Raw genomic sequence first — 25,825 nt, 5'->3', positions numbered from 1 at the left:
GCTTACGTGGCTGCCCCTGCACCTAGGAGCTGAGGGACATGTTTCTGTTTCTGGTGAGCCCAAGGGAGCCGGGTAGGGAGCCTGCCAGGCCCCCCGCCAACCGGACTTTTAACGGCCCAGTCAGCGGTGCTGACCAGAGCTACCAGAGTCCCTTTTCGACTGGATGTTAAACCGGACACCTGGCAATGCTACTAAGTATTCTGCTATCAGCTGAGATGGACAGCTAGGCTGCGTGCTCATCCCATCACAGATTACTATCGAAGACACACAGATTCTGCTCTTTCATCAAGACTATTTTTTGTTCTCCTCTTGACCTAAAACTAACACCATTCAGTCTCAGAGTATCAGTTTGCTTTTGGTATATGAACAAACATACCAAAAATATGCCGTAAATGATTAACCAACAAGCCTGGATGGAACTGTGGGACATGCTACATGACCCAATAGACATGTACAGCACATTATTTCAGTGTGGTCTACAAGTTACGAAGAGAAAAGAACATGCTATGACCCAGTACTGTACGTACCCCAATGGTCTATCAGAATGGAAGGTTACAGGCCAAGGAGGCAACACATGTCCCAGAAGTGGCCATACCAAGCACCCAACCATACCAGACACTAATGGGAACTATCAGTGTCCATGGTAGTTTTACCTAAGGAGATGCTTTGAAACTCTAGGGAGGACAGGTAACCTAGTCTAGCAATCATCACACTGTCCATTGCCATCCGTCTCAAGATGCTTTGCTTTACAAATATGAATGAAAGAAGCCTCCTAACATTCCTATGGGGATTGTGCGCTCCATTTTACAGATGAGCAAACAAGCAGAGAGAAGCCCAGAAGTGAGTAGGCATTTGGGTTGCATCCATTTTTGACTGCCTGACTGGAGAATCCCTAGGGACTGCTTGTCAGAGCCACTCAACCCCACAGGTCCCACTAACTTCAGCAAAAGTTGTAAGCACTCGGCATTTTGACCAGAAGAGTCTCAAGCAGAGCATGCGAAAAATTCAGGCACCCAAAATCAGGAGCTGCTTTTGAAAACAACGGCCTGTGACTCACGCAAGGCCATCTGGGCAATCCGTGGCAATGGCAGGAACAGAACACAGATAATACATGGCACATTTCATCCAGATATCTCTGTGTTCTGATAAAAGGGCGCAAGGACTGTTAGCCCCACTTTAACGATGGGGGACACTGATGCCCAGCGGGATTAAGGGACTTGCCTGAAGTCAGACAGTGAATCCATATCACAGCCACAAATAAAAACTGAGCCCGTCTACTGACCACACTTCTCTGGGGTAGCAGATCTACTGAAGTAGTATCTAAGCACCACAGCAGCATCAATGAATTTATTCTCACAAAAGCCCTGTGATGGAAGGAGTATTATTATCTCCATTCTCCAGCCAGGCAATTTAGGAACAGGGTAGATTAAAAAACGGTTTGCCCAAGGACACCGCACTAGAGGTGCAGAACAGAACCTAGCTCTCCTGTAAAGGAAGGATGGTCCTGTGGTTAGCAGACTCAGGAGACCTAGGTTCAACTCTCTGTTCTGCCACAGACTTCCCGTGTGATTTAGGCAAGTCACAACCACTGTGTGCCTCAGGTCCTCATCTGTACGATGGTGGTGACAGCACTACCCTGCCTCATAAGGGTGCAGTGAGGATCAATATATTCAAGAGTGGGAGGTGCTCAGATATTACAATCATGGGAGCCATGTATGTCCCACAGCTAGATATCCCAAACCAGGGCCTTAACTACAAATCCAACCATCCTTTAGCAATCACCTGGCTCCCGGTCCTGTGCTTTAACCACTCGGAATGCTCCCTCTCCCTGTTTGCTGGCTAAGTACTTGGGGACAATCTGATTCGGAGAAGGAAAGAGAGCCGTTTCCTTCAGCAGACAAAGAGGACCCAAGGAGATCATGGCTACTCCCTTCTGGGGACTGGCGTCCTGCACTGAGACACCAAGGATATATGGTGGGGAAACTACACTCCAAGGGCTTGATTTAAAGCGCTGGCAGCAAACAAAGGGTATTAAATAATCAAGACACTCCGGAAAGTGTCTCACTAACCCCAGGGATGAATGGCACCAAGATTTCCATTTTCTTCTGCAACACCAGCGCCAGCTCCAGCGCCAGCAGAGAATGCCCCTGCTTTCTGGCAGGCTGCCCACACAAACACAGGAAGCCGTGCAATGTGCTGGCTACATGCTGAATGCTCCTCTGGGACGCGAATGCCAACATAGCTCAGAAATCGGGTGGGCAGGGGAGGGAGGGAAACCCATCACAAACACTTTATAGACCTTTTCCGAGGACAAAAGACATGGAGGTTTGTGTTTACATATGCCCTAGAAGTGCCATCATTCAGAGATACTAAGGCCATGTGTTGTCAGGCTGCCGAGAGAGTCAGACATGTTTGGACACCTCAGTAAGACCTTGATCCAATGCCCATTGTAATCGAAGGAGAGAGTCCTTGATTTTCAGAGGAGCTGAACAGCAACCACAAGTCCCATTAGTGAAGTCAATGAGAGCAGCAGGTACTTCGCATCTCTGAAAAACTAGGCCACTTATTAGAGAGAGGTGAGAATTGGTCAGTTACTCTTCGTACTGTGCTTTGACGATGTACAATTCTAAGCATTATTCAATACTATTTTCAAGGTTCCAGGAAGTTATATAACAGACACAGCCAAGATTAAACTGTGCCTCGAAGTGCATGCAACGCAAAATGAGCCCTTCAATTGGTTCAGCATCACCCGTGTGGGCACACACGGTCAGCGGTTGAACAATCAGTATAAAACTATCGCTTGCTTATGTCACTGATTACCATCTATACTGCAGGCAAGGCTTTTAAGCTCACGTTTAATCTCACTCACTCTGGTGTAAACTAATTGGGCTACACTAGTGCAAAACCCAATGGACAATCCTGATGCAGGAATGCACATAAGCAAGTGTTTAAGTTTAGGCACGCAAATAAGTCCGATTGTGGGAGTTCGGCATACGCCCAAGTTCTTTCCTGAATCATGTTAGTGAGTTCAGTCCTGCATGGTGCTGAGCACACACAAGCATCACTGATGTCCATGGGAAGTGAGGGTTTTCGGCACCTTGCTGGAGCCAGCTCAGACTGTGGAATTACAATTTATTTTTTTTGGTAAAGTCAGAAAGGAGGAGAAATTAAAACAAGAGGCACTACAGCAGTTCAGCATTCTAAGCAAAGGAATAAATGAGGTAGTGTTCATAGTTTTGAAGTTGACAGTTCAAATTCCAGCACTGAGTCATTCGTCATAGCAACAGCTTTTCCACTAGCACCTTTCCACCATGTCCTTTGAGAGCCTTCATATACCATCATCACAGATCACAGCAAAGGGAATCTGGGACAGCCACGCACATGGGTAGTTAGCTTTAGCTGACCCTTCACTACTAAAAGGCTTTCTATTTTTTAAAGCCACCTACTTCATCAAAATTAGTTTACTCCTAGAATGGTAAAGAAGCCATATGCTAAGGCGTGCACAACCTTCATTCCCGCTGAAGTCAGTGGGAGTTCCGAGCGTGCAAGGATTGCAGGATCGGGGACGGTACAATAGGGAGATCCACTGCTGGAAAGAGGAGTAGGATTGCTGAGCAGAACTGGAGTTAGTGAGAGAGACATGGTCCTCTCTGATTGGCAAGCAGGGAGACCCCGGGTGTGCTTTTCAGCCTGCATGACACGTATTCAGTTTAATCCATTTATATGACAAAATATCTGTGGTCTTCACTATTGTTAATTTGCTGCAAGCCATGGCCACTCACAACTTCACAGCGGCAGAAGCAATAGAACAGCCTCAAAAAGCACAGGACTGAATCCCTTAAGAATCTGCTTTAGTGGCTAGCCACAGATCACCTACAGCACACGGTTGAGTATTTCTGAGTCGGTCCAGCAGTGGCTACACAGACACCAAACCTACTCAATTCAGTACAATGCGTATCTAGAATGGGACTGGCTGCTGTTTTGTGTATTTTTTTTAATGCTTAAAAGACCCTGATCCTTTCAACTTTGCTCATATAAGTAGCCACCCTAGTAAAAACTACTCATTTGAATAAGGTTTGCAGGAGTTGGGATTTTCAGATTATTATGTACTTTCCAGTAGGTTTTTTAAGACTCTAAAAAAGGAGAACTTTGCCTCAAACCGAATTACCTATGAGTGCCATTAACATGGGAGGTTGTATTTATTTCCTGGCTGTTTTAAGTTCTACAGCCTTGATTCTCCATTTCCCCTGCCCTTTGAGTAGGTCATTTACATCTAGGTACAGTGGGTGTAAAACAATCACCCTTCTGATTAGATAAGTGGTCTGCACCTACTTTGTCCAGGTGTAAATAACTATGCAGGATGCTGGGGCAGTGGAGAATCAGGCATATCGATTTCAATGTAGGTGAAATTGAATGAAACCCAATGGGCTGGATTAGAGCAGCTCTGTGTTGCACTACCAGTGCAAAGCACTGGCTTACCCGGCCATCGCAGGATTCGACTAGAGCGCTGAGCTTGACTATTTTTTTAATCCCACTCCCACCTGTTCCCGCATTATTTCTTGCGCTTTTATCTTGCTCCCACCTGCAAAAGCCTTAGATACCACAAGAGAGACAGATTCCCCCATGCTACTAAAAAACAAAACCAAACCATTGGCATATTATTATTATTTTTAAAAAAAACATAGAATTTTTACCACTCAAAGAATAAAACAAATCTTGCTTCAACCATGTAAAAAAATACTTTAACTCCTGTTATAAAACATCAAATCTCTTTCTATCCTCACTCAAGTTTAAGTATTAAAATGTTTATTTTAAAAAAAAGGGGGGGGGGGGGAAACTTGCTTTCCATTGCTGAAATTCTATTTAAGACAAACTGACGAGAGATTTAGTGTTTTCCCGCAAATTACTGCAGTCTGGGTTGGGTTTTTTTGGCCCATCTATTCCCGCCTGCAAAGTACATTTCACCTGCTCCTGCTATTATGGCAGTGGGTCCTGTGGGACTCATGGGTTCCTGGTTCCGCTGCAGGGCTCTAGATCAGAACTTTGGGTGGCACAGAGCTACTACACTGATCCGCTCCCTGCACTCAGCATGGCCAAAGCAAGGGCGTGTGGCTGGGATATCCCTGCGTCTTAGTGATCTCGGGCTGCCAGGATGGCCCACTGGGACCAGAGGCTGCTGGCATGAAGCACTCAGATATATGCTCTTCATAACCCAGTAAAAGCCAGAACAGAATAGACAGGATCTGGGCCCTGGGGCTGCACTACACTGAATTGGGCGAGAACACAGATGGCTTGAAGCCACTTTTGCAACCCTATCCACCTCTTTCTCCTCAGCCACAGCTCAGGGTCTAGCCCAACAGGGTTAGTCACATGGGTGATGCAAAGGGCTGCAGCACACCATGCCATTGTAACTCTGACTTCACTGGCGTTACTCTGTATTAACACCAGTGTATGCGACATCAGACTCCACAGCTTTCAAGCAGCAAGCCAGCTTGGGTGCTCAGAGCACAAATATAGCACTTAAAATGCTTTTAACTGGTGAAAATATTCCCAGGATTGGAACAACACAAGAACAGCTTGGATTGTAAATTCCTTGAGGCAGAGACCCTCTTTCTGTACCATGTTTGTGCTGCACCTAGCACAACAGGGTCTTAGTCGTGGCTAGGGCTGGTAGGTGCAACTGCAATACAAATGAAGAACAGCCAAACAAGATTTTACTTCTTTCCTTCACTAGGTTATTGGGAGGCTTAATTCAACAGGATTTGTAAATCACTGAGATCCTCGTATTTTTCATATATATATATTTGGGGGCAGCCATGAAAAACCATCAGCTTAAAAAGCAATTTGGGGGATTTAAAAAGACAGCTTTATGTTCTTAAGTGTTCTTCTTGAGCAGTGTATTTTAAGGCAACATCTTCAGACCCAGATCCGGCTGATGTAAGTGAATATAGTACCAGTGTCTTGAATGGACTATACCAATTCACACCAGCTAAGAATCTGGCCCTGCCAGTTCTTAAAGTATAAAAGTTTTGCTTTCCACTCACTGCCTAGGCTGAGATAAGTTCCTGTCTTGCAGGATATGGACATAAGCATGAAAAGGAAGCCTCATTCTTTGCTGGCCAATGCTGTCAGATTTCGAAATTATCTCATCTTTAGGATCACAAGGAAGTAAATATAAACCCGTTCAGTAACATTGTTCGCTGTTAACTCCTTGCCTGCTGGTTGGCCAGTCACCATGCTGCGTTGCTGCTGGTCCACGAAGGATCTCCTGTACTCAGTGGAGAACCAGAGTTTCACCAACACATTGGGCATGTTTCTACCAGTCAGACCTGGGATGTTTAGTCACAGACAAAGGGCTAGCAGAATACACGCACAGAAGATTTCCATCAACGCCAATTAAGTGTTTGACGCCAGCTAGTGTTGCCACATACATGGATCTTTACAAGCCCTACCTCAAGCATGGTTTAAATGCTGCCACCGCTTTTCAATCTCCAGCAAGAGACAGGAGCGCTAAACCCAATGTTCTGGATACATCCCAATTGCACTCTACCTACCTAGAATTGCCTGCCCCTTCATAATCATAGATAATCACAGAATCATAGGACTGGAAGGGACCTTGAGAGGTCATCTAATCCACTCCCTGGCACAGCTAAATATTACCTAGACCATCCCTGGCAGGCATTTGTCTAAACTGCTCTTAAAAATCTCCAGTGATGGAGATTCCACAACCTCCCTAGGCAATTTATTCCAGTGCTTAACCACCCTGGCAGTTATCAAGTTTTTCCTAATGTCCAACCTAAACTGCCCCTGCTGCAATTTAAACTCATTGCTTCTTGCCCTATCCTCTGAGGTTAAGAAGAATAATTTTTCTCCCTCCTCGTAAGAACCTTTTATGTACTTGAAAACTGTTATGTCCCTGCTCAGTCTTCTCTTCTTCAGACTAAACAAACCCAATTTGTTCAGCCTTCCCTCATATATCATGTTTCCTAGACTTTTAAACATTTTTGTTGCTCTTCTTTGGACTTTCTCCAATTTGTCCACATCTTTCCTGAAATGTGACACTCAGAGTTGGACACAATACTCCAGCTGAGACCTAATCAGCACAGAGTAGAGTGGAAGAATGACTTCTCGTGTCTTGCTTACAACCACAGGCGCCGACTTTCTCATGTGCCAGGGAGTGCTCCCTCCGTCTCCACCTAAGGCCCTGCCCCGCATCTACCCCTTCCCCCAAGCCCCCACCTCCACCCTACCTCTTCCCATCCCCACTCTGACTCTTCTTGCCCCCGCTCTGCCCTGCCTCTTCCTGCCTTCTCCCCTCACCCCTCCGGGGCACCTCCTGCACACTGCAGAACAGCTGATCTGCAGCCAGTGGGAGGGGCTGCGAGAGAGGGGGAGACGCTGATCAGTGGGGCCGCCAGCAGGCAGGAGGCACTGGGGGTGGAGGTGCTAAAAGCACCCACCATTTTTGGCACCTATGCTTACAACACTCCTGCTAATACATCCAAGAATTAGGTTTGCTTTTTTTTTTTCCCCCAGTGGTGTTACACTCGACTCATATTTAGTTTGTGATCCACTATAACCCCCCAATCCCTTTCTGCAGCACTGCTTCCTAGACAGCCATTTCCCATTTTGTCTTAACTGATTGTTCTTTCCTAAGCCGAGTACTTGGCATTTGTCCTTACTGAATTTCCTTCTGTTTTCTTCAGACCATTTCTCCAGTTTGTCCAGATCACTTTGAGTTTTAATCCTATCCTCCAAAGCACTTGTAATCCCTCCCGGCTTGGTATTATCCACAAACTTGATCAGTGTACTCTCTATGCCATTATCTAAATCATTGATGAAGATATTGAACAGAACCAGGCCCAGAACTGATCTCTGGAGGCCCCCGCTCAATATGCCCTTCCAGCTGACTGTGAACCACTAATAACTACTCTATGGGAACACAGTTTTCCAACCAATTATGCACCCACCTTATAGTAGCTCCATCTAGGTTGTATTTCCCCAGTTTGTTTATGAGAAGGTCATGTGAGCCAGTATCAAAAGCCTTATTCAAGTCAAGATATACCACATCTACCGCTTCCCCCCCACCCCCACCACCCCATTAGACTTGTTACCCTGTCAAAGAAAGCTATTAGGTTGGTTTGACATGATTTGTCCTTGAGAAATCCATGCTGACTGACTTACGTTACTATCTTCTAGATGTTCACAAACTGATTGTTTAATTATTTGCTCCATTATCTTTCCAGGCATCGAAGTTAAGATGACTGGTCTGTAATTCCCCGCGTTGTCCGTATTTCCCTTTTTATACATGGGCACTGTATTTGTGCTTTTCCAGTCCTCTGGTATCTCTTCCATCTTCCACGACTTTTCAAAGATTAACTAATGGCTCAGACATCTCCTCAGTCAGCTCCTTGAGTATTCTAGGATGCATTTCATCAGGCCCTGGTGACGAAAACATCTAACTTGTCTAAGTAATTTTTAACTTGTTCTTTCCCTGTTTTAGCCTCACTTCCAGTCCTAAGATGCGTTGCTAGGCTCTGTTAACCAGCTGATCTTCCACTCCAAAGGTAGCTGCAATCCGCTGAAGAATCCTGTTTGTAGGGTTCTTAAAGAATTTTTGGACTCTTCACGATCCAGAATATCATATGACTATTATAGCCCTGATTCTCCTCTCACACTAGTCTTACTCCAGTTTAATTTGCTTGACTGCAGTGGTGTCGCCTTTGGGTTACACTAAAGAGAATCCGGCCTTATATATCCACAGAGAAAGAACTGAGAAACGTACTAACCCTACACTTCAGAAAAGAAACTGAATCCTTTTGCTAGTCTCCCATACACTGTGTTGATGCAGCTTCTTACAATTTGCTAAAACCAGCCATCTCATATTTCAGCAAACATTTTATTTCAATTCCTACTGTTGTGATTGTTTGCTGTTTCTGCATGATCTATGATCGGGAGATTTGCTAAATAAATTTTTAAAAAATTGCTTCTCTACTTTTCTTCAATTAATTGCCTAGATCAACAACTGTTTGGAACATACGAGATCCAGTTCCATCATGTTATCTAGTACTCCCCCCCCAGTAAGACACAGCATGAATAAATAAAACACACTGGTCTACCCTAGGAATTTACATTGGTAGAGCTCTCTCTGGGGTGCGGATTTTTCACCTAACCCCCTGTGTAGACAGCATGAGGTGGATGGAAGAGTTCTTCTCTCAACTTAACTACCACCTCTCGGGGAGGTGGATTACCTATGCCAACAGGAGAATCTCTCCCCGTCGGCATAGGTAGTCGCTACACTAAAGCTCTACATGGGCGCTACTGTAGTATTTTAAGTAGACAAGCCCTAAGAAAATGAAAGGGATATGAATCTACAAGCCTTTCCATAAAGTTAGTGATGCACAAAACCTTCTGTGTTTCACTGTAGCCGAGTCCAAGATTCCACACCACTCATGCAAAGAAACAAGTTTGGAAATCCCTTCCTGCAGCCCCATCCTTCCTACAAGCCGCCCCTCCCCCTCCCACCAAGATTGCTAAGGAAACCAGATGCCAAGTCCCAGCCAAAATAATGAGCTCACCCATTCTTAGGAGAGCCTACAGTGCATTTCATGAGTCATGGGAAGCAACATCTCCCTGCTTTGGTAATGCCAGGTAAGCAACTGACTTTTCTCTCTCTCTCTCACACCAGGATTCTCTACATTTTATTTTTTAAAAGCAGATTGGGCCAGACCCATCTGTTTAGAAACAAAAACAGAATTTCAGCCCAAATACCCTAGAATCCAGATCCATTCCTGCCCCACCAGTTTTGGCTCCAGGACAGATCCCAAACAGGGAGCAGTGTCATTTCCTGGTGCTGGTTCAAGCCTCGCCCGAAGAGCCAGACCTGAACACTAGCCTTGATTTGCCCTCACAGCTGAGCACAAAACCCAAGTCCAAGCCCAGTCCAGATCCAAACATCACGCTCCGCAGCGGCCGAGGGGGGAGGCAGGGTAGCAACAGAGGGGAGGCTAAGGAAAGAGAGAGACAATGCCGTATCCTATTCCACAAGCCGGAGTATGGCTCCACGTTACCAGACACGTACTAGCCTGAGCCTGATTCAAAAGCAGAGACCAGAGGCATCAACCTTGTACCAATCTCAGCACCTTCCCATCAGCTGCTGGTGGCGAAACGGGCCTCTCAACAGGGCACTACCTATGAACCTCACTGGTGCCCCCGCCCCCCTTCACACTATTTTTATGCAGTCCCTGGATAGCAGATTTATTCTTCTGACTAGCAAGGATCAAGTAAATTTTTCAAGCCCCGCAATGTTGTGGCAAATGGATGTAAGCTTCCCACAGCGTGGGCTTAGAAAGAACTAGATTTCATCTACTGATGGTTTCCAGACTCCTAACTAGAGATAAGTAGAGATACGCAGACGGTTTGCCTGCGCCCCTCAGGTGTCAGTCTGTCTTTGCATGAAGTCTTCCCTCTCCCCATCTCTGAACGAGAGGGGCTGCAGAAGAGGACTCCTTCATAGCCTGCCAACGACACATCTGAATCTGGCCAAAGAGGGGTGGGCAGGATGAGGGGATGTTCAGTGACACAATTTAGGCCACTGAGCAAGACCTAGGAGGGTGGGCTTCTGGCAGTCCCCACTGCTGAGCTCTCCGGAAATTTGGCCACAGACGCTGCCTTTGGAGGCGTGGGCTCCCGCAGAAGTATAGGCAATGCTCCCTACCATCTCTGGTTGGCTAGGAGACTGCATTCCCCCTCTGGCAAACATTTAAAAACTGAAAAACAAGACACACCTCTGCACACACTTCTCCCCCTGGACAGTGGGGGTGAGAACAAACACGGGACAGATGTTACTCACGTGGCTCAATGCACGGCTGGAAGGCACTCAAATATACACTGATGAACATGGTATAGGAACCCATACAAAATAAAACAGAAAGGGTTGAGCACATTCAGCAAGTCCGTGGAAACCATGCAAATGCAAAGACAGAATCTGGGTCGTTTACAATGGCAACTATCTATCTGTGCATTGATTTATTCAATGGGCCTTTCCCCAAGGACCCTGTATCTCATCTATGGTTTGTGCTCAATCTGAGCAGTCCACACAAACCACTCAGAGAGCGACACATTCCCAGATTTGGGGGCTTATTGGCACCATGTCCAATCTGGCCAACCCATATCGTTCAGCTCACCCGCTGCAGAGAGGCTGTGGAGGGCGGAGGTGAAAAATAAGACTTTGTAGCCTGCCCTAAAGGTTATCAGGGCAAGTCCCAGAATCAAGAACTCTCTTCAAGCAAGCAACCTCTTTTCTTTTAAACAAGGCTGTTAGCTCAGGCACCTCTGCTGATCACAGGAGGAGAAAGATGGTCTTGGAGGTAACCAAGCCCCAATTCATTGGGCTTTAACAGATCAAAACCTAGCTCCCTACACTGTACTCAGAGGCCAAGTGGGTGTATGCGGGGAAGGGGGGGGTAAGAGGAGAGGTAGCACCTCGGAAAGTCAGGACAGTCACATCTCTGTATTATCTCCCATGGTTGTTCTAGTCTTAACTTCCACCGTAAGCTGCTTAGGGCAAGGAACCTGTCTGGAGTCCGATCCTCAGTGTGAGTCCTGGTGTCAATCCAAGGAGCGATACTGATTTACACCACCCGAGTAGCTGACCCATGGCGTGCCAAGCGCCATGCTTACACAATGCCAGAGTAGCGCAACACACACAGCAATAGCAAAACAACTCACTGCTCACATGTACTAGGATGAGTCTGGTAGGTCTCAACAAATCTCCCAGTGAACTAGTGGCACCAAGAGACCTCCCCCGGCTGGGACTAACTCGTAGTTCCGAGTGCTAGCAAGGGTCCAAGTACAAAGGCTTGGGTGTGGCAGCTCCCTCCAAGGCAGGGTTAAGGGTCAGTTTGGGGACAGCCTGCACAGCGCTACCCATCCCAGACCTATTTGTCTCTGGATCCTCCAGAGGCTTCCCTCTCCGCAGCCGTCAGGCTAGCGCCTTTCGTCAGTGCTGGGTTCATGGGACGTTTTGTAAGGGGACTTGGCAAAGCACTGGCCCCTTTCCCAGAGCGGGTAGATCCAGCATCATAAGATGCCCCTTTCCTAACAATGTCACACCACTAGCTACAAACCTAGTCCATGGACACCTCCCTCTTTCCTTATTTTAATGTACAACTTCCACGCCCCGATAACTGTAACACACCCCAGGCTGTGTGCCCCTGGACAGAATCGCTTGGCCTCCAATCCCCTCCTGGGGCTGGGGAGATCTGTCCATCCCTTCTTAGGGCCTGATCCAGCATGCACTGGGTGTCATGCCTGCTTAGTACCATAAGTAGCCCCACCCTTTCCAGGATCGGGCCCTTCTTCGCTAGCCGCTGCACACGCTACCAGTTGGACTTTGCCCTATGCAGCTCCCCAGGCTCTGAGCCAAACTCCCAGCTCAGCTCCACCCTCCTTCCTCACTGCCACTGCTTCTCCTCCTTGGGCTACCTCGAATGATCTGCCAGCCCACAGCATGTAGAATGGGGAGGCTTTAATGCAACTGACAAACCTCTCCTCATTCTAACGACAACGGCCCCAGTGTGGAATCCTCGCTCCGTCTGGATGTCTCCAGGGCGATTTGCCCAAGTAAGAATTAGACGAGAAGGTCCCTGCTTCTTGCCCCAAGTTTTCCCACCGTTGCAGTCTCTGTTTTAGTGGCACCGCAGCAGTAGCGCTACTGTACACTGGGCTCCCGGTCCCACGTCGTCCAGCTTTTTTAGAGCAGGTCTAGGTGAGACGGTGCTTAAAACGCCCGCCGCCACCAGCACCGTGTGTACATCTGTGATCTTGCCAGCACTGCTGCTGGGGAAGGTGAGCCAGTGGGAGTAGCAGCGGGAAGTTTTAAGGCCGGCTGGCGAAGCCCTTCCTTCGACCGCGGGCCAATTCCCCACACCAGCACTCCCGCTGACGTCAATGGGGCTCCTTGCACGAGGAGCTGTTCACCCAGCTGGCCCGCAGAGTAACAAGCTGCGTGTCCAGATGAGGATTGTCTGTATTCCCCCAGGAAAGGGACTCACTGAGTGACAGGGCTGTGAAATCAGACACAGCTCGGCCAATCTTCTAATAAAATGTGACTATCTGCATGCTGTATTCCTAGGATCAAATCCTAATCCCATTGAAATCAGTGAGCCATAGATGCTGCTAATGAGGAGTGGGGAGCATACATCCCCCACCAACTGCTCACTATGCGGCTGATGTCTCATATTGCTGTTACAAAGCTCAAGCATTTGCACGCCTGCCAACCTCCCTGTCCCTCCAATCTCTAGTGTAACTGCACTTCTGCAATCAGCAATTTGTCAGTGACTCCAACAGAAGCAGGCCCGGGTACCTATTTAAAAGATCTTAAACGGTTAAAGTCCTTGTATTATTATTAAGCATCGGAGCTGGGTCACAGTGATTTTGTGGTTGATCCTTACTAAAAAATCACACTGTTGTCCAAACGCAATGTCAGACTCCAAGAGAACCATAGGAGCAGGCTGAGATTAAAAAACAACCACCGTAAACACACCCAGACAACAGACAACTTCCCTCCCAAACAGAAGAGGCCTCTTCTTTCCCCTTCTAGGGAAAGGAATGGAGACTGAACCACAGAGGACAACTGTTAGTCACAATGCTTTCGGCATCGCTAGAAAGCACGCTGATCCATATTCCTGGGCACCGTATCAGACCACAAACAGAACAGATTTTACTCTATAGGACTGAGACTATTTTGCACTCCTATGGGGCCTTTCATCCAAGGATCTCAGAGCGCTTTGCAACTTTAACTAGCTGAGCCTCACAGCACCCTCTGGACTAAGTATCACCATTACCATTTTAAAGAGAGGGAAACTAAGGCACACAAGTAAGACTTGCCCCAAATCATGCCGTCACTAAATGGCATGCTCAAGAATAGAACCCAGACATCCCAACTCCCACTCCTGATGCTTCCCCTAGTAAAGGTCAGCCCGTGTGACAATCCCATTGGCTCACCATCCCTATTTCTTTACAGTCTGTAATATTAGGTGCAGGCTCCACCTCTGTCAAGTATTGCGGGGGTGGGCGGCAGGAACACAGAGCTTTCCGCCATCTTATTTTTTATGGCAGCACTTAAGTCATGTGGAGAGCTCTGAAAATCGACACTTGTTCAATACAGATGATTGCAACAAAAGAAACACAAGCTCGGCTGGCAAGCACTGCTGCGCAGCAGGTGGGAGGTCCTGTAGCCAACTCACTGCTCTGCCACAACGGGTAACTCGGGCCTTACATCTGCAAGCCATATTATTCCTTTGATGCTTTCCTGAAGGGGATTCACAAAGACAGCAGGATTAGTCATTTCATCTTGCCTTGCTTTAAACAAAACAAAACAAAAACAAACAAAAAAAACAGAGGCTCACGGTAAATCCATACACAGCTAGACTCAGGATTAGTGGGCCATGTATAGTTTTCTGGGAAGCCTGAATAGTGTTTGAGGTCTCAGAGAGAAATCAAAAATAACCAAGCTGAAGTCCGTATTTTCCCTCTTCATCCTTATAGAAATGATTTTTCCATCTGCGGGGTGCACAGCAGACATTCTGTACATTTTTTTGGTTCTTAGTTTGTAATTTAATAGGTATCTGGGAGGTAAGGCAAAAAAAATAATAATAATGAAGCTGAGATACTTAGAGTATATTTATACCAAGGCTTGACAACATTACAGCCAAATCCTGGTCCCACTGAACCCCCCCTGGATGGAGTCCTGGTGATAAGAGGGTGCTGAAGTCACTGGAAAAGAGTGGCTTTAAAACCCCTCCCCTCTCCGGGGTTTGAAGCAGGTTTCAAGCACTGGGCAGGAAAGGGTTAAGAGCCTAGGGTGTGCCATGGGTGGAGGGGCAAGTCAGCTGGAACTCAAAGCCCTTAACCCCTTCCTGCCTGGTCCCTGAATCCTGCTAACCAGCATAGGAGGGGAAGGAGGGGTGAGTCTGTCTTTTCTCTGGCGTCCCCAGCCTCGGCAAGCAGAGTCCTGGGGAGGGCCAGAGAGGCATTGCCTTGGGGGGGGGGGGGAGCTTTGGAGTGTAGATTCAGGAGTTATTTCAAGCCTGTCAAACAGTACAATAATGCCAGTCACCAGCAGACAACATGAGCACTTTGGATGGGATGGAGAAGGCAGCACATTCCTTAAACTTTAAGGTAATCTACTGGCTACTAGCAAAGTAGCCCCACTCAGCCTGTTGGCAGTCCCTTCAGGCCAGGTTCCAGTCAGTATCCATACGGGAGGATGCACCTCCCCTCACTGCCTCAAAGAAAGAAAAACCCCAAGCCCTCCTATTAGCATGTTTACACAGTGGGGCTGTGGGTTCCCAATGGGAAACTACGTCACATGGAAAAAACTCAAGGCACTGAAACCATTTTAGAGACGTAACATATAAAAGAGCCTTTAAATCCACAACTAAACAGACCGGCCCACCCAACCATGCATTCTGGCACCAACAGAGGTTCTTTTAGAAGCGATCAAATCCCTGTCCATGCAATAGACTGTGCAGTACTGTACAGATGAACTCCGATTCTGCAAACGTCTCATGGCAGATCTGAAACCACTATAAAACTCCAGGGTTCGGATAACACAGCGTCGCAGTCCTAAATTGCTCATGAATACAGCTAAACATCTGCAAAGCTGCAGAGGAGTTCAACTCCTGCAGAACTTAAGAAGATTTCTACATTCTCAGGCATCAGTTCTACACTTCTCTTTGCCTAAACTAAGCTCCCGCCTAGAGCTATGGCAAACCTGCGCATAGGGGACTGGAAACTCAACGAGTTACCACCCATTCTGCCAGGATGTTACCCCTTGTCCTCCATGGGGCAGGCAGGTGGTTTCACCCAGAAAAACCCCTTGGATCACCCACAATCTGCACAGACCCCTAGGAACTCTGCTGGAGGCCAGGTCTTGTTCCTCTACAATGCTTCCAGGACCCTGCTTCCTTCTTTGACTGCACAGCTCAATTCTCAACCACATCCTCTGCTCTGCGCCTGCAAAAGGGGAAGGGAGCATTTGGCTTTCTGTCCTTACTCCGGCAAAACTCCTCCTGCAGGCAATCTCTGACTTGCAATGAGCTAAAGTCAGGTCTCTGTGCAAAAATAACACCAGATAACAATCCCTTGTAAAACATAAAGAGGAAGAGGACGTCATCAGAAAACTCAAAGACGGTGGGACAAATTCAGGGGTTTATCTAGCTGGTGAGAGATACACCTTATTCTATTTACATGATACACCAATTTAGATTTCCTCAGACTCAAGCCTACGTATTGGCATGAACTTCTAGCCTCTTACACGTCATCTTTCAGTCCAGCCCAGTCTGGCTGAAGTTTGGTGCTAGCAAAATAAACTCTTCTGCAACATCAACCTGTATGCCCTAACATGGCACAACTCATGATTCTATGGAGACTCTGTGCTGCAATCCACTCAAATATAACTGGGTGGAAGGGGAAAAACCCATGCCATATTTCCCATGTCTCTACTGGCTTGCAATGACTATCGCTCATGCCACACCTCCACAGTAGGAACAGTCTCTCTTGGGCAAAATAGCTCTGTGGTTCTGCAAATCCCTTCTTCAAACCCACGCCTGCCGCAAATCCTCCCCCACTCACCCTTCTCACAGACTGTACCCCAGAGCTGCTTCTGTGATTGCACTGTAGCTGCACTGCACTGAGACGCTGCAAATCCTCCGCCTGGGGAATTCCCTCTGATGTCAATGGACTTTACACAATGGACTTGAGGAATCAGACCTTTACATTCGCAGGTGTTTGGAGCAGGGAGCCCTGCTGTTTGCATGCTTTACCAAGGGACTTGTACCCTTATTATGATAAATCATCAGGGAGCAAATGACTGCAAAGGGTAACAGAGTTACACTGGGGTTGCATTTGGCCCAATAATTGTACACATTCCTCTAACTCTATTCCGTATATACCTCAGGGGCAATCCCGTTGTTGCTTACAATAGATTATTTTGGCCTATGGTCCATGAATAATTATTCATATTTCAGTCAAGCCTAGAAGCCTCAGTTATGGATCAGGACCCCATAGTGCTAGGCGCTGTACAAATACAAAACAAAAAGGCGCTGTACAAATACAAAACAAACAAAAAATCCCTGCATCAAAGAGATCTGACCAGCCAGGCTTATATACAGAGAAATAATGCAATTTCACATGGGCATTTCTGTGCCTTTATCCACTGCCCCCAGCCTCGGACTGTTTTAGCAGCGCTCTGCAGATTCTATACAACTTCTCAGCTGAATATCATCCTCCCTGATTGATCTAACCTTGTTATCTCTAGCTTGCTTCTTGCTTGCTTATATATACACACCTGCCCCTGGAAATTTCCACTGCTTGCATCCGAAGAAGTGGGTATTCACCCACGAAAGCTCATGCTGCAAAACATCTGTTAGTCTATAAGGTGCCACAGGATTCTTTGCTGCTTTTTTAATCTGTTAGATCTAAGTTATTTAGAAGGAATAATATACAATGATCTCATTACCAAGACTGGAAAAATTAACACAACATCTCATAATCAAAACCCACACCGCTTTTGGAAGAAAGGAGGGGTGGGAAACTTCTGTGCATTGAGAACCCCTGCCTCGGTCAGAGGCGTTCGCCTGAAACGCGCTGCAGAGCTCCAGAAGTTTAATAACCCTGCCCCTCACCATTATAAAATTGCTGCGGCCTGCTTAGCAGAAACCTCGGGTATTTATTTCTCAGTGTTAACATTAAGATCACCGCGGATCGGGCCCAAACAAGCGCCCTGGTCGCAGCCAGCAGTACCTCCTAATGCATCCCAGGCCTCCCGGCAGCAGCTGCTTTTCCTGGCACTTAATTATTCGTGCAACCAGCTCCCACCCAGGGGACACAGAAATGCAGGAAGTCTGCAATCAAAGTGTGTGTGAGGCGGGGGTGGAGAATAACACTGCAACTTTGAGTAATGACACATGATGAACGGAAAACCCACGGCTGGGGAGGAAGAGGGGGTGGCAGGGAAGGGGGAATGCAAACTGGTTTCTACCCAGTATCAAATGGGGGGGCTGCCAAAGTCTCTAGAAGGGGAAGAAAGAGACACAGGAGCGGACCAATGCAAGGACCTGAAAGGGTGGGGGAGCCGCCTTACCTCGTCTAACGCCTCTGTCACACCTGGCGCTGCATAGCGGACACCGGCTGCTGCTGCTGCCGCCGCAGCGCGAGGTGGAGGCAGCCGGCGGAACGGACCCGAAGCGGCGCCCGGGCTCCGGATCAGATCCTGCCTCCCCCGCGCCAGCGCCCCCTCCACAGACGACGAGCCCAGGTCGCGGCGCGGAGCAGCCGGCGTGGGCAGGGCCGCCCCTGCTGTAATCCCCGAGGGCGAGGCGCAGAGATGATCGCAGGAGCCGCGCGGAAAGTTGCGCCCGCGGGCTCCGCTCGCCTGCCCGGGACGCGGGGGGCGGGCGAGGAAACTTTGCAGCCAGTTGTGGCCCAGCTGCCGGCGGGGGCGGAAGCGGTGACGCCGGGCCGCCCCGGCCAATGGGGCGGAGGCAGGGAGCCCGGCTGGCTCCGCCTTGGCTCCAGCCGCGGGGGCTCGGGGCCGGCTGAGGGCTGCTCCCTTTGCCGTCAATGGGAGTCGGGCCGGGGGGGGGCAGCGAAAGCAAAGTGCCGCCCTGTGGGCTGCAGGCTAAGCGTGACCCTGGCTCAGGGTTGAACCCAAGCTCCCCCCCCCTCACAGATCAGCCCCGCTGGGGTCAGCAAGCCCTCGGGACTCGGGTCCTAGGAGCCTGCGGAGGGGGGGTCAGAGCCCAAGTCGCACTGTCACCCTGGTCCAAGCGGGTGTGGATGCAGCTCAAGCCACTGGCCCGAGTCAGAAGGTCTGTGCAGTGCAGGATAGACACAGCATGGCTGGGAGACCCGGCTTCAGCAAGTGTGAACCAGGGTTTACAATGCAACATGGTTGCTTAACACAGGCTTGGAAACACCATGGCCCCAACCCTGGGCTTACAATGCAGCCTAGAATGTTTCTAAATGGACAAGGTACCCTCCTTCTCAATTACTGCGGGACAATCGCCACGCATTGGTATATGTGCTTTCCACAACCAACTCTCTGCTTAACTTTTCATGAGTGATGTACCCGACTACTTGGATGCCAATATCTAAACTGTATTCTTAAATTTACTCACCTAAATTTGGGTTACTGATGATTATGCACTATATGTAGCTTATAACCAGGGCCGGCTCTAGGCACCAGCTGAGCAAGCTGGTGCTTGGGGCGGCATATTCCATGGGGCGGCATGCTGCCCAAGCCCAGGGCAGCACGGCCAGTTTGGTTTTGTTTTTTTTTTTGGTTTGCTTCTCCGGCCGCCCTGTAGGGGGCGGCAGTGCGGAGGAGGGGAGCGCCCTGCAGCAAACTGGGCAAGGCAGCCCCCGTTCTTCCCTCTCCACCGACTAGAGCGGAGCGGAGCCCTCCCGGCAGGCGGTGCAGTGGTCGGGACCGCGGGACAAGCGCCCCGCTGAAGCCCGGGCCGCCCCCCTGCTCTCTCTCTCCCCCGCTCCCTCCCCTTCCTTCCCCGCTAGACTGGGTGCGCACTCCGCTGCACGTCTGCAGCACAGAGAGTCCCCCTGCACCCTGCCTCCGGCTGCCCGGCAGGGGGGTTTTTGTTGTTTTTTTCCCCCCAACTTTGCTGCTCCGGCCGTGCCACAGGCTTTTTTGTTTTGTTTTTTTCCCCTCCTGATTTGCCGTTCTGCCCCCCCCCCTTTTTTTTTTTTGCTTGGGGCAGCAAAAAAGCCAGAGCCGGCCCTGCTTATAACTTTAAAAACAAACTTTGTATTTGTGGATAATCTAAGCACTATACCCAGATGTACAAACACTCTTTTCTCAACCTGTGTATTATATACATTTAACATTAGCTTTATTAATGTCAAAGGTGGCATTAAAGTCAGCTTTCTCTATCACGTTGTGAAGTGAATGGACCACTGTGAGCATCTGGTGTGTCAGGCACAACATAGGCCTTAGGACTGACCCCAGCACTCCCTGCATCAAGCCCAAGAAGAGCTTTCTGGGTTAACTTATTTTACATTGTCTTAAAAGCTGAGAATTTCCTCCCCCTGCCCCCCATCATTGGACTAGATTTAATTAATTTGGGAGCACTGATCAGTGTAGCAAAGGACAAATCTTGCCTCATCAGGCTTGCCCACCCTAAATGTTGAAATGTCACAAGTCAGACCTGGTGATCACAATTATGAGACGGGTTTAAAAATTATAAATGTGAGGGATATATTTTTGAGTTTTATTCATAGATTCTAGGACTGGAAGGGACCTCAAGAGGTCGAGTCCAGTCCCCTGCCCTCATGGCAGGACCAAATACTGTCTAGACCATCCTGGATAGACATTTATCTAACCTACTCTTAAATATCTCCAGAGATGGAGATTCCACAACCTCCCTAGGCAATTTATTCCAGTGTTTAACCACCCTGACAGTTAGGAACTTTTTCCTAATGTCCAACCTAAACCTCCCTTGCTGCAGTTTAAGCCCATTGCTTCTTGTTCTATCCTTGGAGGCTAAGGTGAACAAGTTTTCTCCCTCCTCCTTATGACACCCTTTTAGATACCTGAAAACTGCTATCATGTCCCCTCTCAGGCTTCTCTTTTCCAAACTAAACAACCCCAATTCTTTCAGCCTTCCTTTGTAGGTCATGTTCTCAAGACCTTTAATCATTCTTGTTGCTCTTCTCTGGACCCTCTCCAATTTCTCTACATCTTTCTTGAAATGCGGTGCCCAGAACTGGACACAATACTCCAGCTGAGGCCTAACCAGCGCAGAGTAGAGCGGAAGAATGACTTTTCATGTCTTGCTCACAACACACCTGAGTTTTGAGCCTTTAGAGGTTGCATTTCCCAACTTTTCTCTGCAGCCATTAAGGCTAGAAACTTTAGGCTGCCATTGATTTAAAGGGGTCCAGGATTTCACCCATACTTTCTTTTTTAAGGGGAGGGAGGAAAGCTGAGATTCTGGTGCAATCACCTGACTCCAGGAGCTGGGGCTTTAAGAAAGACACCAAATATTGCAAGAGTTGGCAATGCTTCAACATACACATTGTTCATCACCCCAAACACTTGGCATCATTATAACTCACTTCTGTAACCAGCCTTTTCTGCATGAAAGAAATGCCAGAAGGTTGTGGGTTGGGTTGTTTCGTTCGCTTTGCTTTTGGTTCACTTTCTTTGGGGCCGGATTCTCGGTTATCCCGTCCTGGGGGCTTGTAGCAAGGAGAGGGGTGTCACCGGTGGCTTTAACACCCTGCTGCATAACCGGCATTCTGAGGCTATTGCAGGACTTGCCTGGCCTCAAGGCTGCTCAGACTTACGCTGTGCTTCTCAGGGATCCCTTGTGGCCCCCAGTTTAAAGGCAATTTTACATGGGCCTACAGAGTCTGCTGTGGTTTAAGGGTGAAATTCACCCGTATACAGAGTGGCCACCACAAAGCCTATGAGTTTAAATCCCACCTAAGACCTCTGAGTTTAAGAAGGACTTTCAGTACGGCAAAATCTTTGGACTCGATTTCACTCTAACTGGATGGATGAGGGAGGGGGAAAGGACAAATGTAAGGGATAGAGCTTCTAAAAATACCCTTGCTGATCACTTCCCAGCCACCCTCTTCACCACCACCCTGGCAAAATCCTAACGCTGGCCCCATTCTCCTTCGGTTTTTACGTGATTAGTTGCTGCAAGAAGGTAAGCGTCATTGTCTGTAAAGGTAATAGAAGCACAAACCAAGGAGCTCTCTGGAGAGATTCACATCTCACAACCTAGTCTATAATTGCCATGACCTATTCATAGAATCCATAGAAACCCTTTTTTGTATACCAAACAACAGTGCCTGGCTCCAGCCCAAATCACTCCATAAAGGAGTGTTTCCTCACTCCATAAAGGATTTTACTAGACCAAGCGAGGTCTCAGTGTAATCAAATAGCATTTCCCACTTGCACAGTATTTATGGAGCTTATGGGGAGATTTCTAGTGAGACTGAACTGTTGCTGGAGTCAACCCTGACTCCAGCTTGCTCTGTCAGCTTGAGCAGCGGTGTAAGAATCTCCTAAACCACCTGGCTTTGGGAAGGAGATTGCCCCGATCTGCGCCTTTGCTCTCATTCCTGCAGCTTCTACTGTTGAGTTGCATTTCAAATGTTTTGGCTCCCATCCATCAGGGGTGTGAGTGAGGAATTAATGTGCTGCAGACACCCACATTTATTATATAGAGCACACACGAACCTTTGGAGCTGGGTATAGAATCCTGGTTCTTGAGCTTCAGAGATATAAGCCACTGAGCAAAAAGATCTCCCTCAGCTGGTAGCAGCAAGAGGTCTTGTTGGGATCTAGCCACTAGAGAGTTATAGCATTCTGTCACCCTCTCACGTACATGAGGACAGGACATTATGCATGGATTCAGGGAATCTTATTTGCTGCTCTGATCTGGAATTACTTCGACATGATCCTAACTCTACTACCGCTGACATCAATGGGAGTTTTACCATTGACTTCACTGGAAGCAGAGTTAGGCCAGCACTGAGTACTGTTGAAAATCCCACCCCAGGTGATTATTCTCTTGGGAGCTTCTTTAATGCTTTGAAAATGCACCTAGAGGCATGACACAATGCAAGACTTAGGTATTTCAGTTCCTGGATGGTGGAAGTACCACAAGATGACCAGCATCCAGTGCTTCACTGGTGTAAATCAGTATGGAGGCAGTGTGGCTTAATGGACAGAGCATTGGGCTGGGGCCTCTATTCCTGCTTCTGCAGGGTGACCCTGGGCCAGTCACTGCTCTGCTCTGTGCCTCAGTTCCCCCAACTGTACAATAAGGGTAATGAGTCTAACCTCCTTTGTCAAATGGTTTGTGCTCTTGTATGGTGTTTCTTACCAGCAGAGCTAAGTGATAACAACACCATGTTCAGCATCACTCCCGTGAATCAATGGAGCTGTGCTGATTTACACCAGCTGAGGAGCTGGTCTCAGATCTAGTGTTATTCTGTGCCCATTAGTTGTTCTTTGTGGGATTTATAAAGCCTGGAAGAAGCCTCAACACAAATACAAAGGCTTAATGTGTAGGTGGATTAAAATATTTTGGTGCAGTTGTCATGCAATACCACTGATTAATATTAATCTGCATTAATAGCCTTCTCCACATTTACATAGAAAGGATAATCTTATAAACATTGGACTGGCAGCATTTCTCAACAACTATATTGTTTTATTTATACATTGGGGGGGTAGATATTTGGCTTTATTCAACTTTATCTGATTCCTACAGGCTATAGTTGGGTTTCTGTGGGACATGAATACATTGCCCAGAGATCACTGACCAGATTCCAGTGTCCCTAAATACACTCTGCCTAACCTACAAGTCTCCCATGCTTTCTATTGGATACAATATCCGTTTTCAGCTCCTGTCCCAAACTATGGCATGATGCAGCTGTGGCTGCTGAATGGCTGTCAGGCTTTCTTCCATGTGTGTCAGTGGTGGGTGAAATCCTCCCTAGACGTAGGTTGTGAAGTGCCTTGAGTTTCTCCGTGATGCTGTATACCTATACTAGTATGTTATCACTTAGTAAGTAAGTCTATTGGAAGACACTTTCAGTTACTTCCGTATTTTAAAAAAATCAATGCATTTATTTCACAGGACAGTATTCCTGAGCAAAAACACAGCTTGAAGGGAGATTTTAGGTAGCAAATTCTAAATTCTCTCACTGTGGTGTAGCTTGTTTTCCCTTCCTTGGCCATATCATCCAGTCCAGGATTTAGGAAGATTCTATGTGGTGATACCAGGCAGCGGGGGGGAGGGGGGGTGTTCAGTTAGCATTACAGAGTCCTGTTTGCATCAGTCAGCCTCAGTACAGCCTCTTCATTCTATTTACTGTGTGCATTCACCCACCTTCCCATTAACAGTAGAAAGCTGAGTTCCTATAGGTGTCCAGATACAAAACCCAGAGGGGTTAATGTACAGGAAGATAACAAAAAGGTAATTGCCAATAGCTATGAACCAGCTCAAACAGCTCAATTCTTTCGTCCATTTCCATTATCTCCAGCGCCCTGGGTCAGATTCACCCAGGCTGGGTGTAACTCCCCTGAGATCGATTGCTTGACTACAACAAATGGATTTGCTCCCTTGTGCATATTGCACATGCAATAAGGGCTGAGAGTAGCATTCCGCTTCCAAGCTGCCTCTGGCCCACGACTTGCAAACCCCATTATCTGCATGGACCAACCACAGAGGGATTCAATGCCAAAAGGAGCAGAGCGAAAATGCAAAGAGCCTGTCCACTGGGGATTGGTAAACTAACAGCATAAGGGATCACTTTTCAAAGACCCTCCCACACACACCAGAATCCTTTGGAGATCGCTTACAAGGGCATCATCCTACGTGTTATCAGAGTTGTGCTGGTAAAAATGTGCTGGACAGAAAGCCCTAGGTCATTATATGATCTGTCTCTCTAGGCACAGCACGTACATCATGGACCTTTCAGCCAGGGCCAGGTCTAGCTCAGAACACTATGGATTTTAGCCAGGGCCAGAACTAGCAGTATGGCAATACCATGAGGAAGACTCTCCTTGTGGCAATTGCAGCTGGGACTATGTGCAGAGAGGCCCCAAACCCCAGGAAATAGACTGGATTTCTAGCCTGAGTTTACAGCTCCCCAGGAAGTCCAGAGAAGCATCTGAACACTTTTCTAAACAAAGCCCCAAACTCTGAACCTGTTGAATTTGGCCCATCACTTCTAGTAACCGGGCAGCATCCAGGCTAGAAATGGAACTGCAGAAAAAGTCCAGGTCTGGATTAAAATGTCTGGGTTGTCCTGACCGTTGATTTAAATGGAGCTACACCCGTTTACAACAGCTGAGAATCTGGTCCTGTCTCTTCAAACTTTGTCCTGATGTGAAAGTTAGTCAGCTTACATAAGGTTAGTTGAAGTCACTTATTATTTTACTGAAGTTAGTTGCCTCTTCGGTCAATATTTTGCACTCAATACCCTATTCCTTCTGAGGATGCTGGTAGTATAGGTCTACTGGTGATGAACTATTTGAGTGCAGCCACTATACCTACATTTTTATTTCAACCCAAACATGCACATTGGCCCACACAATGGAACTGAGGTGGCTCCACTGAAGCCAGTGCAACTATGCTGATTTGCACCAACTGAGGGTCTGTCCTATTGGCTTTAAATCCATCTGTATTCTGTACCCAGTCATGTGGAAATCTGCAGGTTTTCCTCTGCATCTATCATAAGGGGGAGAGAAATCACAGAAACAATGAAAACCTGACTGTTTACATATGTTTTGTTTTATAAATGGGCTTGTACAGAAAGTTGCAGCACTGCTCCACAGACGACAAGCATAAATCTCTTATCACAAAAGCCATATGTCTTGGTTTCCTCATCTGTGGTAACATACGAGCAGCAGCAGTTTGGTCATGAGGAAGCTGGATGTAACCCACTCAGCACACCACATTAGGAAAGATTTTGGTTAAAGCAACAGTTCAATACAGCACAGTTTAGTTCTCTATAGTGTCACTCACCCACGGGATATTCCGCTGCACAGTCAATTGCAGCTGTGATTGGGGACACTCACCTCTGATGAGCACTTCCTTTTGCTTGGGGTGCAAACCTGCACTCTCTCTCTGCGCCCAGTGCCCCTTGTTGGTTAAGTTCATCAGGTAGGTCTTCAGTGGCTCACCCCTCCAGCCAAGTCTCTCTCACCCAATGTGTGAACAAACAAACCCCTTCCAGGGTAAAGGGTCAAACAGGGCCCGTCTCTATGCCCTTGCTA

General features: G+C 47.7%; 1 protein-coding gene across 3 annotated transcripts in view; it reads right to left on the bottom strand.

The window, feature by feature from the left end:
- The window catches only part of LOC123363951 (mitogen-activated protein kinase kinase kinase 3-like), a 114,388-nt gene extending 95,925 nt beyond the window's left edge, over positions 1 to 18,463 (bottom strand). For 2 of the 3 annotated variants that reach the window (XM_045005571.1, XM_045005572.1), the window contains exon 1: positions 18,149 to 18,463. The gene's annotated coding sequence lies outside the window, so the exon portion shown is untranslated. The remainder of the gene's footprint in view (positions 1 to 18,148) is intronic. The other variant, XM_045005577.1, reaches the window with a different exon arrangement.
- Positions 18,464 to 25,825: the final 7,362 nt, after the last annotated feature.

Source organism: Mauremys mutica, chromosome 2 (assembly GCF_020497125.1).
Source record: "Mauremys mutica isolate MM-2020 ecotype Southern chromosome 2, ASM2049712v1, whole genome shotgun sequence".
Classification (NCBI taxonomy): Eukaryota; Metazoa; Chordata; order Testudines; family Geoemydidae; genus Mauremys; species Mauremys mutica.
The sequence above is the reverse complement of the archived record's forward strand: the minus strand, read 5'-3'. Positions and strand labels throughout refer to the sequence as shown.